The 17,041-nt window shown below is 32.1% G+C and overlaps 2 long non-coding RNA genes across 2 annotated transcripts; one reads left to right on the top strand and one right to left on the bottom strand.

Moving 5' to 3' along the window:
• Positions 1-772: 772 nt before the first annotated feature.
• LOC145317370 (uncharacterized) lies at positions 773-4,533 on the top strand. The gene is made up of 3 exons (XR_013878980.1): positions 773-1,144; positions 2,288-3,788; positions 4,074-4,533. It is a non-coding gene; the product is annotated as an uncharacterized LOC145317370 (long non-coding RNA).
• Positions 4,534-16,408: 11,875 nt separating this feature from the next.
• LOC145330393 (uncharacterized) lies at positions 16,409-16,949 on the bottom strand. Its single transcript, XR_013883378.1, has 2 exons — positions 16,833-16,949; positions 16,409-16,444 (listed from the first exon to the last, which is right to left on the bottom strand). It is a non-coding gene; the product is annotated as an uncharacterized LOC145330393 (long non-coding RNA).
• Between the last annotated feature and the right edge of the window lie 92 nt (positions 16,950-17,041).

Genomic DNA, 17,041 nt, shown 5'->3' with positions numbered 1-17,041 from the left:
TTTATATAATTTTACGACATAAATTTTGTAATTTTTCTCTTATATAAATTGCCAAAAAATTCTTCTGGCCAATAGGATCTCAGATAATTCATTGGGGAATGAGGGTTGGAAGGGGGAGGCCAATTTTTGCAGTGTAGCTGTTTCGTTGAACTTTCTCTAAAAAGAGTTGCCAAATTATGACGGATTGAGTTTAAGATTACATTACATTCTAATTTTTCACATAAAATATGTATTTAGACAAGAGAATTTCAAATATCATTAAAGTATTTATCTTTAATTCAGTTCATTTTATATAAAAAATGTAATAAAATTCAAATTGACCGTCCGTTGCTAACTCTGTAAGTTGTTAACTCTGTAAGTTGTTAACTCTGTTTATTACATTTGCCAGTATCAGCTGATATTATGTGTCGTCTGCTACTCATACCAACGACGTTTCCAAACAAAATATTTATATGATTTTTTATCAATATAAAATATTAGCAAAATTTGAACGGTTAGATCTGTCCATTTTCAATATTTCATTTTTTTGTTAAACAGGGATGTTAAAAGTGTCCTAGATGACTTATGATAAGTTACATTTTAGTTTAAATTAAAAGCATATTGGTTCAGAGACACACTGACAGATTACCTTTTACTTTATTATAAGGAATAGCAGCTACATTGTTGGGGGCCCTAGAGTTCGTTAGGGGGGGGGGGAGGAGGGAGTCGAACCCACTCCCTACTTTCAATTGTTTTTTTTTTAAAGATTAAAATCTTTCCAGGACCTGATAAGCTATTCTGTAAAAAGGCCGGAGAACCGGCCATATTGGTTCAGCAGTTAGCGAGACTCTTTGGGTGTGCCCCGAGCATCTAGGAAGCTCTGTAGTCAATGGGTAGATATTGTACAGCAAAATAGCTTAAAACCATCCCAGTGAATAAATCTTAAATTAAAATAGCTTAAAACCAACTCGTGAATTATGTGAAACTTCCCTATAAAGAAAAGCTCAATCAGTTTATTAAATCTTAAGCTTCAGACAAACAAACTTCTGTATTTAATATAATGTTGAATTTTAGATAATTTTAGTAAACGGGATATTTTTTTATTTCAGAAATAAAATGCAACCAAAATCATGGTACTTATCAACATTTTTATAAAATAGTAAAGGTAATTAATTTCATCTGTTTTATTGAATTTTAAAACTTTAAGTTTAAAGTTTTAAACTTAACGGTTATTTAAATCTTCAGTTTCCGACAAAAAAATATTTTATATTTGTCAATAGTTACATTTGTAAATAGGTCAAATTTAGAACGCGAATAAAATTTCAACTCTAAATTATTCTTAAAAGTAAGTTTGTCTGTCTGTTTGTCCTTTAGGATTTCGAAAACCGCCGAACCTATAGGATGCAATGCAGTTAAATTAATTATCGAGGTAGTAGTATGAGTTTTTAAATAAACCAGTTATTGTCAAGCTAGACTCCCTTAGTTTCAAAATCAAAACACTCGTCATAATGTGTATGTATGTATCGTTTTAATAAAGTAACAGGATGTCTATACCCATGACTGTAGCTCAACACGTAGCACATCCGCTCGTCATCAGGAAGGTGATAGGTTCGAATCTCGGTCCGACACCGCGTCATAACTAAATATGTTAATAATGGTTCCTATTGTTGCTATGTCAGATGCTGGACATAAATAGTTAGAGAAGGGGGAATGCCTTGTCCCAAAACAGCCGCAACTTATCCAACAAAGGTCGTGCAATCAAAGGGTTGGTTGTCTGATTGGTTTGATACCCTAGGCAATTGAGTGCATTACACTGCGATTTGAAATGGCAGAGTATGTTCAAAGGTGACGTTGAGAGGAATTGTACCCGAAGCGTCACCACGCCCCTAGAGTCAATAGTCAACAGGATGTTTATTTGTCTGTGTGTTTGTATGTACCAAGGATCTTGCTAACCGCTGAACCGATCGGGTTCTCCTTAATAGGGTAACTTCTCATAGGTCCCGGGAAGGTTTATAACAATTTTCTGGTTGGGTACCACCACCCTCCAAAGAGAAATCACAAAAAAAATGTTGCTTATAGACTTGAACTGAACATAGACAATTACTTTTTAAATTAGATATTTGAAATAAAAAATCCAAACATTTAAAGTGCCACTATAGGCCTCAAGGGGCGTAGTGGATATATATAGGATCGATAATTGAACACGGATAAATATACGAGTATTTTTAGAACTAACAGATTTTTTTGTCTTTATGTTGAAGTATTATAAAAGGATAAATGTATTTCAATTATTTGTTTTTTGTTTTAGGAAACCATGATGTTGCAATGCTGTACAGGAATGAGATACACCCGTTGAAACTTCTTATTTTAATACTTTCTTTGGTTTTCTTTATTGTCTTCTTAAAATTGGAATAGGGGTCATCCTTAAAATAAAGTAACAGGATGTCTATGTGTTTGTATGTTTGTACCAAAGGATCTCTGCTGAACCGATTGGGTTTTCCTTAACAGGGTAGCTTCTCATGGGTCCCGGGAAGGTTTAAAACTATTTGGGGGGAGGGTACTACCAACCTATAAAGAGAAATCAAAGTTTTTCCTAGAGACTTGAACGCATTAAGACAATAATTTCTCAAATCATGTATTTGAAATAAAAAAAACTTTAAAGTAACACTATAGGCGCGTAGCCGCTAGTATTTTTTATTAAGAATGTGTTCTAAGGCTTTAAAACATGAGTAGAATGCAAAATAGGCACGCCAGTTGCAGAAAAAATTACATCTTTTTTTGTTTGTTAATTCTTGTTTTATTTTTTTTACAAAAGAAATTACTGTATCAAGTGATACCACGTTTACAGAGAATCAATGCACTAATTTTTTTAGTTTTTTTTAGTTTTTAATTTTATCATGTCCATTTTTAATTGGATTTAAAAACTATTTTTGCTCAAAGTATTACAAATCATTTTTCTTCTTGTAGTTAAATGTTTATCTTACTTATCTGGGTTAGTACGAATTATTAATATTGTAAAAAGGGGGGGGGGGGGTAAAATGTGGTGACTCGTGCCACGACATACCAGCAATTTTATTTTGGATGCTACTCCCTTAGATTTAGAGATAATTGGGTGAAATCTTTTGGGTTGGGTCACTAATTACCGCCGCTCCCGCCGTTCACCGCCGTTTTCCGCCGCCGCCCCCCAAAATTTTTTTATTGCATTTCTCGCCAAATTAGGCAATTTCGAATCATTTGAGACCATCTTATTTTTTTCAAAAATTTTTCCCCTTATAACCAACCCTGACTTTTTTTCAAATTCTCGTTTATCAAGGTATATCTTAAATTCAGTGCTTCTCATGTGCTTTTAAAGATATTGAAACAAAATCTTTTGAGGTAGGTCAGTAAAAAATATTTGATTAAAAAATGGCGGCGGTACCGCCGCTCCCGCCTTCCACCGCCGTTTTCTGCCGCCGCCAAATAAAATTTTTTTATTGCATTTCTCGCCGAATTAGGCAATTTGGAATCATTTGAGACCATATTATTTTTTTCAAAAATTTTTCCCCCTATAACCAACCCTGCGGGGGACTTAGTCATTTTTTTCAAATTCTCGTTATCAAGGTATATCTTTGATTAAAAAATGGCGGCGGTACCGCCACTCCAGCCTTCCACCGGCGTTTTCTGCCGCCGCAAAATAAAATTTTTACCCTTAAGCCATCCTGCGGCGGCGGCGGAAAGCGGCAGTACCGCCGCCATTTTTTAATCAAATATTTTTTACTGACCTACCTAAAAAGATTTTGTTTCAATATCTTTAAAAGTCCCCCAGCAGGGTCGGTTATAAGGGGAAAATTTTTTGAAAAAAAATAACATGGTCTCAAATGATTCCAAATTTCCTAATTCAGCGAGGAATGCAATAAAAAAAAAATTGGCGGCGGAAAACGACGGTGGACGGCGGGAGCGGCGGTAACGCCGCCATTTTTTAATCAAATATTTTTTACTGACCTACCTTATAAGAGTATGTTTCAATATCTTTAAAAGCTTAGGAGAGGGACTGAATTTAAGATATAACTTGATAAACGAGAATTTGAAAAAAAATGACTAAGTCCCCCAGCAAGGTCGGTTATAAGGGGAAAAATTTTTGAAAAAAATAACATGGTCTCAAATGATTCCAAATTGCCTAATTCGGCGAAAATGCAATAAAAAAATTTTTGGCGGGGTGGCGGAAAACGGCGGTGGACAGCGGGAGCGGCGGTAACGCCGCCATTTTTTAATCAGATATTTTTTACTGACCTACCTAAAAAGATTATGTTTCAATATCTTTAAAAGCTTAGGAGAGGGACTGAATTTAAGATATACCTTGATAAACGAGAATTTGAATTTTATAAGAGGAAAAATTTTTGAAAAAAATAACATGGTCTCAAATGATTCCAAATTTCCTAATTCGGCGAGAAATGCAATAAAATTTTTTTTGGGCGGCGTTGGAAAACGGCGGGAGCGGCGGTCCCGTCGCCGGTCCTTTGAAAGATACCAAAACTTGGGGTGATTACTGACCCAGCCCAAAAGATTTCACCCAATTATCTCTAAAACTAAGGGAGTAGCATCCAAAATAAAATTGCAGGTATGTCGTGGCACGAGTCACCACATTTTACCCCCCCCCCCCCCTTATTTGTACCATATAAAATGAAATGTGATAGGGGGGGGGAGGGGGTGTAATGACATCTAAACTTAAAACCATGAGCAAAGTGGTCTTACTATCAAGCTAGAAACTTGAAACTTGGTCCATAAGCCTAGTCCTGTAGGTTTTAATCATATATCAAATATAGGTTTTTTTAGTTTTGGCCCCAATTATCTTTAACAATGTCCTTATAAATTGACATACAGTAATCAAGGAAATAATTTAGGAAAAAGTTTTTACATCAAATTACACCAAAATAGGCCTAAAAATTCCATTTTTGCAGGGTTTTCTTACCTAACCTTTAAATAAAAAAAAGGGATAGTTTCACGAAATGCATTTGAACTTAATTTAGTGAACCGCATATTTATCCTGGTTGAATGGTTAAACTACATTTATATGGCATATATTTGAAAAAATTTCAATTTTCTACCACGCAGTTTTTAAAAAATCAAGACTTGAAAATCGTCTTTTTAAATTGCACATATCACAAAAAGACAATTTTCAGGTCTTGATATTTTAAAATTGAATTCATTTCAAATATATGCTATTTAAATGTGGGGTAAACTACTAAGAAAAAATATGCGGTTCACTATATTAAGTTCAAATGCATTTCGTGAAACTACCCCTTTAATTTTTTTTCATTTAGCTGTATTACCTATACGACTAGGCTTATGTACAAAGTTTCAAGAATCTAGCTCAATATGTAGACCATTTTGCTCACTGTTTAAGTTTAGATGTCATCACGCACTCCCCCCCCCCCTTTCTTCAAAGTGTATGAAAACTGTACATCATATTAATAAATTGTTAAAATTGTAGGTACCTTTCGGAAAATAAACTAATCTTTAAGCTATATTTCGAATAGTTTCATTTAAATGTTTTAGTTGTAAAGCTACTCTATAATTAATAATTATGTACATACCAATATAAATGACTGTTTCTGTTTTGATTTGCTGCTTTATAAGATAGTTATAGTTATTTAGTTAGAATATTAAACTAATAGCTACTCTCCTAGAGGTTTTACTGGCCTGTGAGGAGGGGAGTTGAATCACAACTTTTAATTGTAGCTTCTATATGAAAGTTACAAAAAGATTTTTTTAGGGGCGATTTCTCTCAAGATAGTTGTACACTCACCTGAAATATTTTAAAACCTTCTTAGGACCTAGGAGAAGCTACCAAGTAAAGGAGAACCCTAATGGTTCAATGGTTAGAGATCCTTCTGTAAACACAAAAAGATCCTGTTACTTTACTTTAAGGATTTAACCAGTGACTACTGCTCTTCCGCTAATTGTTGGGAAGGTGATAGGTTATAAAATTAACTCGCACACCATATCATATTAAAACATTTCAAATGATGCCTACTCTTGCTATGTCAGGTTCGAGGCATAAATTATTACAGCATGGGTGAATACAGGAGACATAGGTTGGGCAATCAAAGGTTCAGTTGTCTCATTCTACGTCAGTCTGAGGAGATAAGTCCGTTTTCAAACATAATGAATAATTCATTTTTCAAACAAGAACTTTCTCTTAAAACACCCTGTACAAATGGAGTGGATACAAAACGGTGAAAAATAATATCTTTTCTCGTATTCATTCGAATCCGGTGGATAGGAACCGGTTCTCATGAATACGAAAAAACTATGTCTAGCATCGTATTATATCCAGTTTTCTACGAATATAGAAATGTACAATCATAAGATTAAAACTAGTTTTTTTAGCCGGTGCCTTCGGCACCTCGGGGCAAAAAAATCTAGTTTTAATCTTATAATTGTACATTCTATATCCGCGGAAAGCCGTTTACAATACGATACGAGAAATAACTGTTATAATACAAAGTAAAATGATGTCTGTCTCTCTGTTTGTAACAAAGGATCACATTAACTGTGAACCAATCGGGTTCTCCTAACAGGGTAGATTTTCATAGGTCCTGGGAAGGTTTATAACTATTTAGCCCCTAGAAATTTTTTTTTATTTTAAATTAGATTTTTTAACTAAAATTGAAAATGGAGTTGGAACACTTTAAGGAAATTAAATTATGAATACTTTTTTCCACGTCATGCCACCAGTCATCAAATCTCAACAAAAATATTACTACCAATGACTGGCTGAAGCCAGCCTCTTACTGTTGTCAGCTAACTTTAATAATATGCCACAACCAAAATATTTGATTTTAAAGCTAAGTAGGTAGGTATTTTAAAAAAATTACCAGAAAATCCAAAATTTAAAATCTAGAAAAAAAAACTCTATTTGGTTCCCGAAATAAGTTAATTTAGTTATGGAAATTTCTCTTACAATGCAATGTGTTTTTTTAGCCGTAAAGATTTCTGGACACTGAGATTTGCAATTAGAAAGGTTAACTGGCCTCCAAGATTTTATGAATATTAAGATTTGCGTAGTTAAAATATCTTCATGAGGACTACCAAGATTTTGAAAAAAAAATCTGAACAAATTCGTACATGCGTTGAACACGGTTCAATGTAGGAAGCATAGCATTTATATAATTAGGTATTACCAGAAAGCTTGTACATACATCGATGTAAAACATTTATTATTTAAATCTCATGATCACCTGCGTTATCGCAACAATTTTTTTAGGCTAACTTCAGGAGTGTATTCTGCAAATTTGACCCTGCTAAAAGTGGGGTAAAAAAAAAAAAATATGTGGTTGGGGGAATAAAATGTAAAAATTAAGAGAACTGAAAGCATTTTTTTTTCATTTTCTCCCCTCTTTGGTGAAAAAAAACTAAAAGAATATGTGGGATGGGGGATAATGTAAATAAAATAAAGAGTTCTGAAAATATTTTTCAATTTTATCCCCTTCCTTGCTGGAAAAAAACTAGGAGGGAAAAAAATAAAAAAAATTTGCAGCAGGGAAATATATTAATCTTGTGCTAAAAATACACCCCTGGCTAACTATTTATACATGTAGGAATAGTACTTCTCACCACCAATAACGGAAATTTATTTTTGTTAATTTCGACCAGTTTGCATTGTCCTATCGATTTCAAACTTGGCATAAGTATTTCAGCAACAATAAGGTACAATGTATAAAGCATAGCAACTCATTAATGCCAGTAAGTTTCATAAAAGGATGAGTTATTGTCTATGTAATTAAGGATCGTGCTAACCACTGAACCAAATGGTTATCCTTTACAGTAAAGCTTCCTTTAGGCCCAGTGTAAGTTAAATTAAACTTGAGGAAGTCATCACATTATAATTTTATAATGAACAAGGATGATAACATCCTTAAGTAGCGAAGTTAAAAAATTATGAATAGACGTCTGGAAAAAATGATCTAGAGTACAAAAAAATTTCTATAATAAAAATCATGAAACCTTTAAAAATTGTTTAAGGTCTTTTTTGAAGCATTAAGCTAATAAGAAATACGTTAAAATCTAAAATTCGATTTAGCCCCATAACCAATTAGTAAGTGCTTATAATACTTTGTCAAAACATATAGAATGTTGGCTTAATTAATCACTAAAAATTCCACCCGTTTATCTTGAACAGGAGTTGTGAAAATTACAAAAACTTGAAAAAATAGGAATCAATCTAGCACTCCAACCAATAAAGGCATCTTAATAAAACTTGATGAAAATATGTAGAGTATGAATTTATTTAATCCCTGAAAATTCCAGCCATTTCTTTTGAACAGGAATTGAGAAAAATACAAAAACGTATAAATCTAGGAATCGAACCCCAATTAATACAGATGGACAAAACAATGTATAGATTAGATAAACATTTGTCATATTTATGTTCACTAAAAATTTCAGCTGTCTATCTCTAATATGAGCCAAGAAAATCATGTTTCCCCCATAGCGTTACTGACTGCTGACTGATGGACACATAAAGTGAATTATAGAGTAGCTTCGCTACTAAAAATGCAGTGATAAAGAACTCCTGCATCATATCACATTTAATATCATTCAGACCTTTCAATTGCTCTGAAATAAAGCCTTCAACCATAGACGGAAGGGAAGGTATGCAGCTTAAACCAACAATGAATTCAATTTTTTTAAAATCACCATTCATGAATATCAGCTGTCATTGGGGGGCAACACATTGTAGCTATGACCTTTTCTCTGCCCCCCAAATACCATTTTGGATTTATTTCGCTTGTTGGCCATACCTTATTCCTTGGAGGTATGAGACAGAAAAGTTCCTATACTGAAATTATTCTTTATGAAAGTATGATGTAAGTTTTTCTGTGTACTCACGGATCTCGCTAACCACTAAACCAAATGGACTTAGAAAGCTATTTTAGGGGAGTATACTATCACCCTCCCAAGAGAAATCAACCCTACAAAAAATTAACAATTCGAAAAAAAACTTTCAAGTGCCAACAAGGGCCTCTAGGGTGTAGGTAATAGTATACGGATGAGCGAACATAAAATGATAAAATGCGGACACTCTGGTGTTCCAGGATCGTTTTGACAATTTTAGAAATTTTAGGATTTAAAAAAATAAATTAAAAATTAATTGCTACATATGTCCTAAAAATCAATGTTCTTGTTGTTCTCTATAATTCACTTCAGAGAATCGAACCAGATTTTAAAAGATATTATATATAATGATGAAAATCTTTGCCTTCAAAGAGGAGGAGTTGAAAGAAAAAACTCAAGACGCTAATTTTAGCCTACTGCAAATAAGAATCCGGAATCCGCTATTAAAAAACAGATTCCGGATTTGGAATCCAAAATTGGGCGGATTCTGGATCCGGGGTCTGAATTGCAAACCCTAGTACTAACACATAAAGATAACAACATCCATGAGTAGCAAAGCTTTAAAACAGTAACAGTTTTTTTTAAACTGGACAAAACTGGTTAATAGAAGTAGACAAGTATGACAACATCCATAAGTAGCGAAGCTTAAAAGATATGAATGGATATCAGGAAAACATTTACTAAAGAGCATTCTCATACAATACAAATTAAATTTGATAAAATAGGGAAATCATGAAACCTTTAAAATCACGAAAACATATGTATAAATCTAGGAATCGATCAAGCATTGTAATTAATAGAAAATCTTAATGAAACTTAATGGAAATATGTAGAATATCATATGAGCATATTCAATCCCTGATGATTTCAGCCTTCAATCCTGAACAGGAATCGAGAAAATCACAAAAAACTGAAATCTAGGAATCGATCTATCACCCCAATAAATAGACAAATCTTGATAAAACTTGGCGAAAACATGTAGAATGTATTACTGTATAATTAATTACTCCCCGAAAGTTTCAGCCCTCTATCTGGAAAGAGATGAGAAAATCTTAAAAATCTAGGAATCGAGATAGCATCCCAAATAACAGTCAGATGGACAAAACAATGCATAGATTAGAGGGCATATATCAAAAAAAAAAGGATCATGGAAAGAAAACAAAGTCATTCCTAATTAGGACAGAAGTCACTGGAAATTGATCTAAGGAAGGCTACTTATGTCCTTCATCTAACAAAATCTAACTTAAGGGAGGTGACTTATGTCCTTTGTCTGACAAATTCTTACATTAGGAAGGCTGCTTATGTCCTTCATCTTGCAAAACATAGCAAATTCTTGCAAAACATAGCAAATTCTTGGAAAACTTAGCTTTTCTGTCCTTCACATAGCTACTTCTTGCAAAACATAGCAAATTCTTACAAAACATAGCAAATTCTTGCAAAACATTGCAAATTCTTACAAAACATAGCAAATTCTTGCAAAACATAGCAAATTCTTACAAAACATAGCAAATTCTTGCAAAACATAGCAAATTCTTACAAAACATAGCAAATTCTTGGAAAACTTAGCTTTTCTGTCCTTTACATAGCTAATTCTTGCAAAACATAGCAAATTCTTACAAAACATAGCAAATTCTTGCAAAACATAGCAAATTCTTACAAAACATAGCAAATTCTTGCAAAACATAGCAAATTCTTACAAAACATTACAAATTCTTGCAAAACATAGCAAATTCTTGCAAAACATAGCAAATTCTTGCAAAACATAGCAAATTTTTGCAAAACATAGCAAATTCTTGGAAAACTTAGCTTTTCTGTCCTTCACATAGCTAATTCTTGCAAAACATAGCAAATTCTTGCAAAACATAGCAAATTCTTGCAAAACATAGCAAATTCTTGCAAAACATAGCAAATTCTTGCAAAAAATAGCAAATTCTTGCAGAACATAGCAAATTCTTGCAAAACATAGCAAATTCTTTGAAAACTTAGCTTTTCTGTCCTTCACATAGCTAATTCTTACAAAACATAGCAAATTCTTGCAAAAGATTGCAAATTCTTACAAAATATAGCAAATTCTTGCAAAACATAGCAAATTCTTGCAAAACATTGCAAATTCTTACAAAACATAGCAAATTCTTGGAAAACTTAGCTTTTCTGTCCTTCACATAGCAAATTCTTGCAAAACATTGCAAATTCTTACAAAAAATAGCAAATTCTTGCAAAACATAGCAAATTCTTACAAAACATAGCAAATTCTTGGAAAACTTAGCTTTTCTGTCCTTCACATAGCTAATTCTTGCAAAACATAGCAAATTCTTACAAAACATAGCAAATTCTTGCAAAACATTGCAAATTCTTACAAAACATAGCAAATTCTTGCAAAACATAGCAAATTCTTACAAAACATAGCAAATTCTTGCAAAACATAGCTAATTCTTGCAAAACATAGCAAATTCTTACAAAACATAGCAAATTCTTGCAAAAAATGGCAAATTCTTGCAAAACATAGCAAATTCTTGCAAAACATAGCAAATTCTTACAAAACATAGCAAATTCTTGCAAAACATAGCAAATTCTTACAAAACATAGCAAATTCTTGCAAAACATAGCAAATTCTTGCAAAACATAGCAAATTCTTGGAAAACTTAGCTTTTCTGTCCTTTACATAGCTAATTCTTGCAAAACATAGCAAATTCTTGCAAAACATAGCAAATTCTTACAAAACATAGCAAATTCTTGCAAAATATAGCAAATTCTAACAAAACATAGCAAATTCTTAGAAAACTTAGCTTTTCTGTCCTTCACATAGCTAATTCTTGCAAAACATAGCAAATTCTTACAAAACATAGCAAATTCTTGCAAAACATTGCAAATTCTTACAAAACATAGCAAATTCTTGCAAAACATAGCAAATTCTTACAAAACATAGCAAATTCTTGCAAAACATAGCTAATTCTTGCACAACATAGCAAATTCTTACAAAACATAGCAAATTCTTGCAAAACATAGCTAATTCTTGCAAAACATAGCAAATTCTTATAAAACATAGCAAATTCTTACAAAACATGGCAAATTCTTGCAAAACATTGCAAATTCTTACAAAATATAGCTAATTCTTGCAAAACATAGCAAATTCTTACAAAACATAGCTAATTCTTGCAAAACATAGCAAATTCTTACAAAACATAGCAAATTCTTGCAAAACATAGCAAATTCTTACAAAACATAGCAAATTCTTGCAAAACATAGCAAATTCTTGTAAAACATAGCAAATTCTTACAAAACATAGCAAATTCTTGCAAAACATAGCAAATTCTTACAAAACATAGCAAATTCTTGCAAAACATAGCAAATTCTTACAAAACATAGCAAATTCTTAGAAAACTTAGCTTTTCTGTCCTTCACATAGCTAATTCTTGCAAAACATAGCAAATTCTTACAAAACATAGCAAATTCTTGCAAAACATTGCAAATTCTTACAAAACATAGCAAATTCTTGCAAAACATAGCAAATTCTTGCAAAACATAGCAAATTCTTACAAAACATAGCAAATTCTTGCAAAACATAGCTAATTCTTGCAAAACATAGCAAATTCTTGTAAAACATAGCTAATTCTTGCAAAGCATAGCAAATTCTTACAAAACATAGCAAATTCTTGCAAAACATAGCAAATTCTTACAAAATATAGCAAATTCTTGCAAAACATAGCAAATTCTTGGAAAACTTAGCTTTTATGTCCTTCACATAGCTAATTCTTGCAAAACATAGCAAATTCTTACAAAACATAGCAAATTCTTGCAAAACATTGCAAATTCTTACAAAACATAGCTAATTCTTGCAAAACATAGCAAATTCTTACAAAACATAGCAAATTCTTGCAAATCATTGCAAATTCTTACAAAACATAGCAAATTCTTGCAAAACATAGCAAATTCTTACAAAACATAGCAAATTCTTGCAAAACATAGCTAATTCTTGCAAAACATAGCAAATTCTTACAAAACATAGCAAATTCTTGCAAAACATAGCTAATTCTTGCAAAACATAGCAAATTCTTACAAAACATAGCAAATTCTTGCAAAACATAGCAAATTCTTACAAAAGATAGCAAATTCTTACAAAATGTAGCAAATTCTTGCAAAACATAGCAAATTCTTGGAAAACTTAGCTTTTCTGTCCTTCGCATAGCTAATTCTTGCAAAACATAGCAAATTCTTGCAAAACATAGCAAATTCTTACAAAACATAGCAAATTCTTGCAAAACATAGCAAATTCTAACAAAACATAGCAAATTCTTAGAAAACTTAGCTTTTCTGTCCTTCACATAGCTAATTCTTGCAAAACATAGCAAATTCTTACAAAACATAGCAAATTCTTGCAAAACATTGCAAATTCTTACAAAACATAGCAAATTCTTGCAAAACATAGCAAATTCTTACAAAACATAGCTAATTCTTGCAAAACATAGCAAATTCTTACAAAACATAGCAAATTCTTAAAGGGCGAATATAGGTTCGATATGATATGAGCTTATATCAAAGGTGCCATTACATACTTTTAGAATATCTATGCCAAATTTAAAAATTCAAAAAAATCCTTAAGTAGATTTTGCAATTTTCTGTTTCAATTGAACATATAATAAATGAGATTGCCGACAAAATCGTTTATTTTAGCCCTTTACAAGACTTTTTTTGACTATTTTGCTTAAGTTTGATTGACTATTACATTGGCACGCACCTTAAAAGATAATTTAAATGTTTATTATTTTAGATTATATACTAGTTTATTTAATTTTTTAAAAAGCATAAAAATAATTTGCGTAGAAAGGCGTCAAGAGTATTTACAGGGTAAATAATACGTCTTAAAGTTTATTTTCTGTACAGAGATCTTTGATTAATTCATAATGATATAAACAACCCTTCTGTACGCATTTTCAACACACACACACACACGGCCACAAAAAAACAGGGATTTGAAATCATTCTTCCTCCAAGAAAATTTTATCGATTAATTTTTTTAACTTTTTACATTATTTGATGTTTTTTTTAACTTTTAAATAATTTACTTTATGAAGGTAGAAGGAGGGTATATTTACCCCTGATTAATTGGTTTCCATGTTATTACGACTATCCTTTAACGAAAGCTTTTTAATTCAACCTTGCCACGAAGCCTTGTGTGATGCTAGGGTGTTTGAGTTCTTAGGGAACCACACTAATTCCAAATTTTTTTTTCGAGATTGACGGGTTTTAAGCTATAAATAGACTTATACAATTGAATATGTCAATATTTTTAAGTTATTTATAATCTATTGAATTGCACCTTTGATATAAGCTCATATCATATCAAACCTATATTCGCCCTTTAAAAGCGAAGCTTTTCTATAATTAGGATCGATTTTTACGTTAATTTGGGCATAATAGAATTATGCTTTTGATTTCAAACTGAGCATGATGATTCTGTAGTAGTTAGGTACGATTTAGAAAGCATAGCAACTCTATAATCGTAACCAGAATGTCCGTACGTCCATTTTAATCATTTAACAACAAATTTTTATGTGTTAAAATAATTCGATTGATCTGATTTTTAAAATACTGATTCCTAGGACAACAGAGTACAATGTTATAAGGGAAGTATCTCTATAATCAATCACTATTATCTCAGTTCCTATTAAAGCTAGAGGGCAAAAAACGTTTGTGCAAGTCCCCTGTTTTAAAATGAATTTACTTTCAAACGGCTGTAATTTTCTTATTTTTGAAGCTAGAAGAAATCTTTTTTGCAGAAAATGTTTATCTTTATGTAAATTTTATATTAGCAATATCAAAATATAAATTTCAGCGGCCGCAGCTGTACTTGGCAGCTGCCAGCCGCCGCAGTCGGGAAAACGGCGGCGGATCTTTATGAAATTTTTATACGTTATTTAGACATATAAGCCTAAGTTTAAAATTTGAAGTATCTAAGTCAAAAATTGCGGCCACAGGAGCCTTTTAAAGATTTCTTAAGACCTGGAGGATCATACCTGGAACCTGAAATTGACTTGAACACCTGTATTAATATGAGGATGTACTACTAAAGGATATTTTAGTATTTTGGTAAGATAAAATACTTTGTTAAAAATATGTTTGCTCTTTACCTGGATGACCCTGCCAGGTTTGCTGATATCCTGTGCCTGCCAGGATGGAGATATTCAAAATATTCCAACTCTCACTTGTGTGTTATACCCATACTTAAAAAGTCACGCAGTTTGAGCTCTTAATCTTTCACACACAGAAAATGAGATAGAAAAAAACGGCCCTCCCCTACCGTTAAGGGTTAATAGATACATACTTGATACTTTATTGATATCTTATCATATTTTTGCCGCTGTGTTATATTTAGATATTGTCCCCATTGTTTTTCATATTTTAACCCAACCAAAAATCTGCTCTATAAATCACTGTTAGTTTACTTAAGATTTTTAGTGACGAAACTATTCTATGATTAGAAATTTCCGATCACTCGTCCGTCTGTAAGAAACGGCATGTGGAAAACATTAATATCTCTGTTAAACAAGATAAGCAACTGAAATTTTTGTGAATATTAGCTGTACAAGTCTAGTATCTAGTATATATGTAATTAACTCGGTCCTTCAGCCAGTCGGTAATGCTCTGATGGTTGTTTGATTTCTTGAGGAAAAATCTGAGTTATTCTGTTACTATTTCGGATAAACGTCTGATTTTATCAGGCAAAAACTTTCCTATTCGATCTCAATCTACTCTATTTATCTTAATTGGTCCGTCAGTATATCGGTAATGCGCTGATATTTATTTATATTGGAAAAAAATGATCAACTCATCTGCTATTCTAGATTGATCACTGACTTTTTCGAATAAAATCTACCCTATGTCCCACTTGGTCTGTCAGCCTGTCTGTAATGCTGTAGGGAACATCAAATAATCTGAAGAGAAATGCGTTTTTCTTTTTTGCTATTTAAGTCGCTTGTCTCTGTGGACTCCTATAATGAAATAAGATTAACCTTATTTCATTAGTATTCATATTTAGGCATTGTACCTGCACACCCAAGGAAAAGTCTATCCTTGTCAGAACCCTCAGTCAAACTTACCTACAAGAAAAACATATCCTGTATTATGCAAACGGCTCAATTGTGATAGTCTTATTTATATACATTTGGTTTAATCTTTATATGTTTTGGCAATTAAGATATTTTTATTCACCTTTCAAAATTAAAGTTCTTTTCTATCTTTTCCAGATATTACTGGAGGGTTAACGTTTATATTGTGATAACCACATCCTTTACAAGTAATCTTTAATACTTCCAGAGAACAATGTTAGGTTGCGGCTGTACAGTCCTTGGTTGATACACAACAATCAACAAGGGTAAGTACAGTTTCTTTCAATGGTACCAGAGCTTGTGAAAACTAATTCACTCTGCTTGCTACCTTTGGACAGTAACAAACATTCTGTTTCGGTACAACGGCATTTGGCTGGCCGTTTACCAGATCTTTGCGTACAGACATACGAAACCTGCTACTTCCCACAAGAGACAAAACCAGCATAGTTACTAATACAATTTATTGTATGAAAACGGTCATGCTGAAATAGAAAATAACAAAATTAATAATCAAATATTAAAATGTTAAATACATGATAAAATAAATCTTGTAAAAGAGAATAAATCTTTTCTTATTTGGAACAATCGTCTTTTTAAATAAAGTAAATATTCATTATGAGAGGTTGCGTGCATTCGAAATTATATTTAAATTATATAAAATACTAGGGTTACTTTTTTGCTTAAAATTAATCAAAAATTAAATACGAGTTTGAAATTCATAAACAAAATCATTATAGACTACGATTAAAATATTCTGATACAAAAATAAATTAATTACTTGGTCTAATTTAAGTAAAAATGAAAGATTAATTTGCCGTCTTTTAAAATTCATTCCATTCCATTAAAAATGCTTAAAGAAAGAATTCTTACCGAAGTTTTTGTTCCTGTAAAGCCGGGAAGCAATCAAAGGTATTTTTCAGTACGGACAACACCACAATTCTGATTATACATGGTTTTTCATCACGCATATAATCCGCACATTTTGAAAGAAAGATCAAAGATGGCTACGCACGCTTTGTTTATGGTCCATGCGCAAGCATTGTTTTGAATGCCGCGTCCAATTATGAACATTTGAATTT

The sequence above is a fragment of the Acartia tonsa genome, chromosome 1 (assembly GCF_053477335.1).
Source record: "Acartia tonsa isolate MP-2025a chromosome 1, ASM5347733v1, whole genome shotgun sequence".
NCBI classification, from domain to species: domain Eukaryota; kingdom Metazoa; phylum Arthropoda; class Copepoda; order Calanoida; family Acartiidae; genus Acartia; species Acartia tonsa.
Note: the sequence above shows the minus strand (reverse complement) of the source record. Positions and strands in the feature narration are given on the sequence as shown.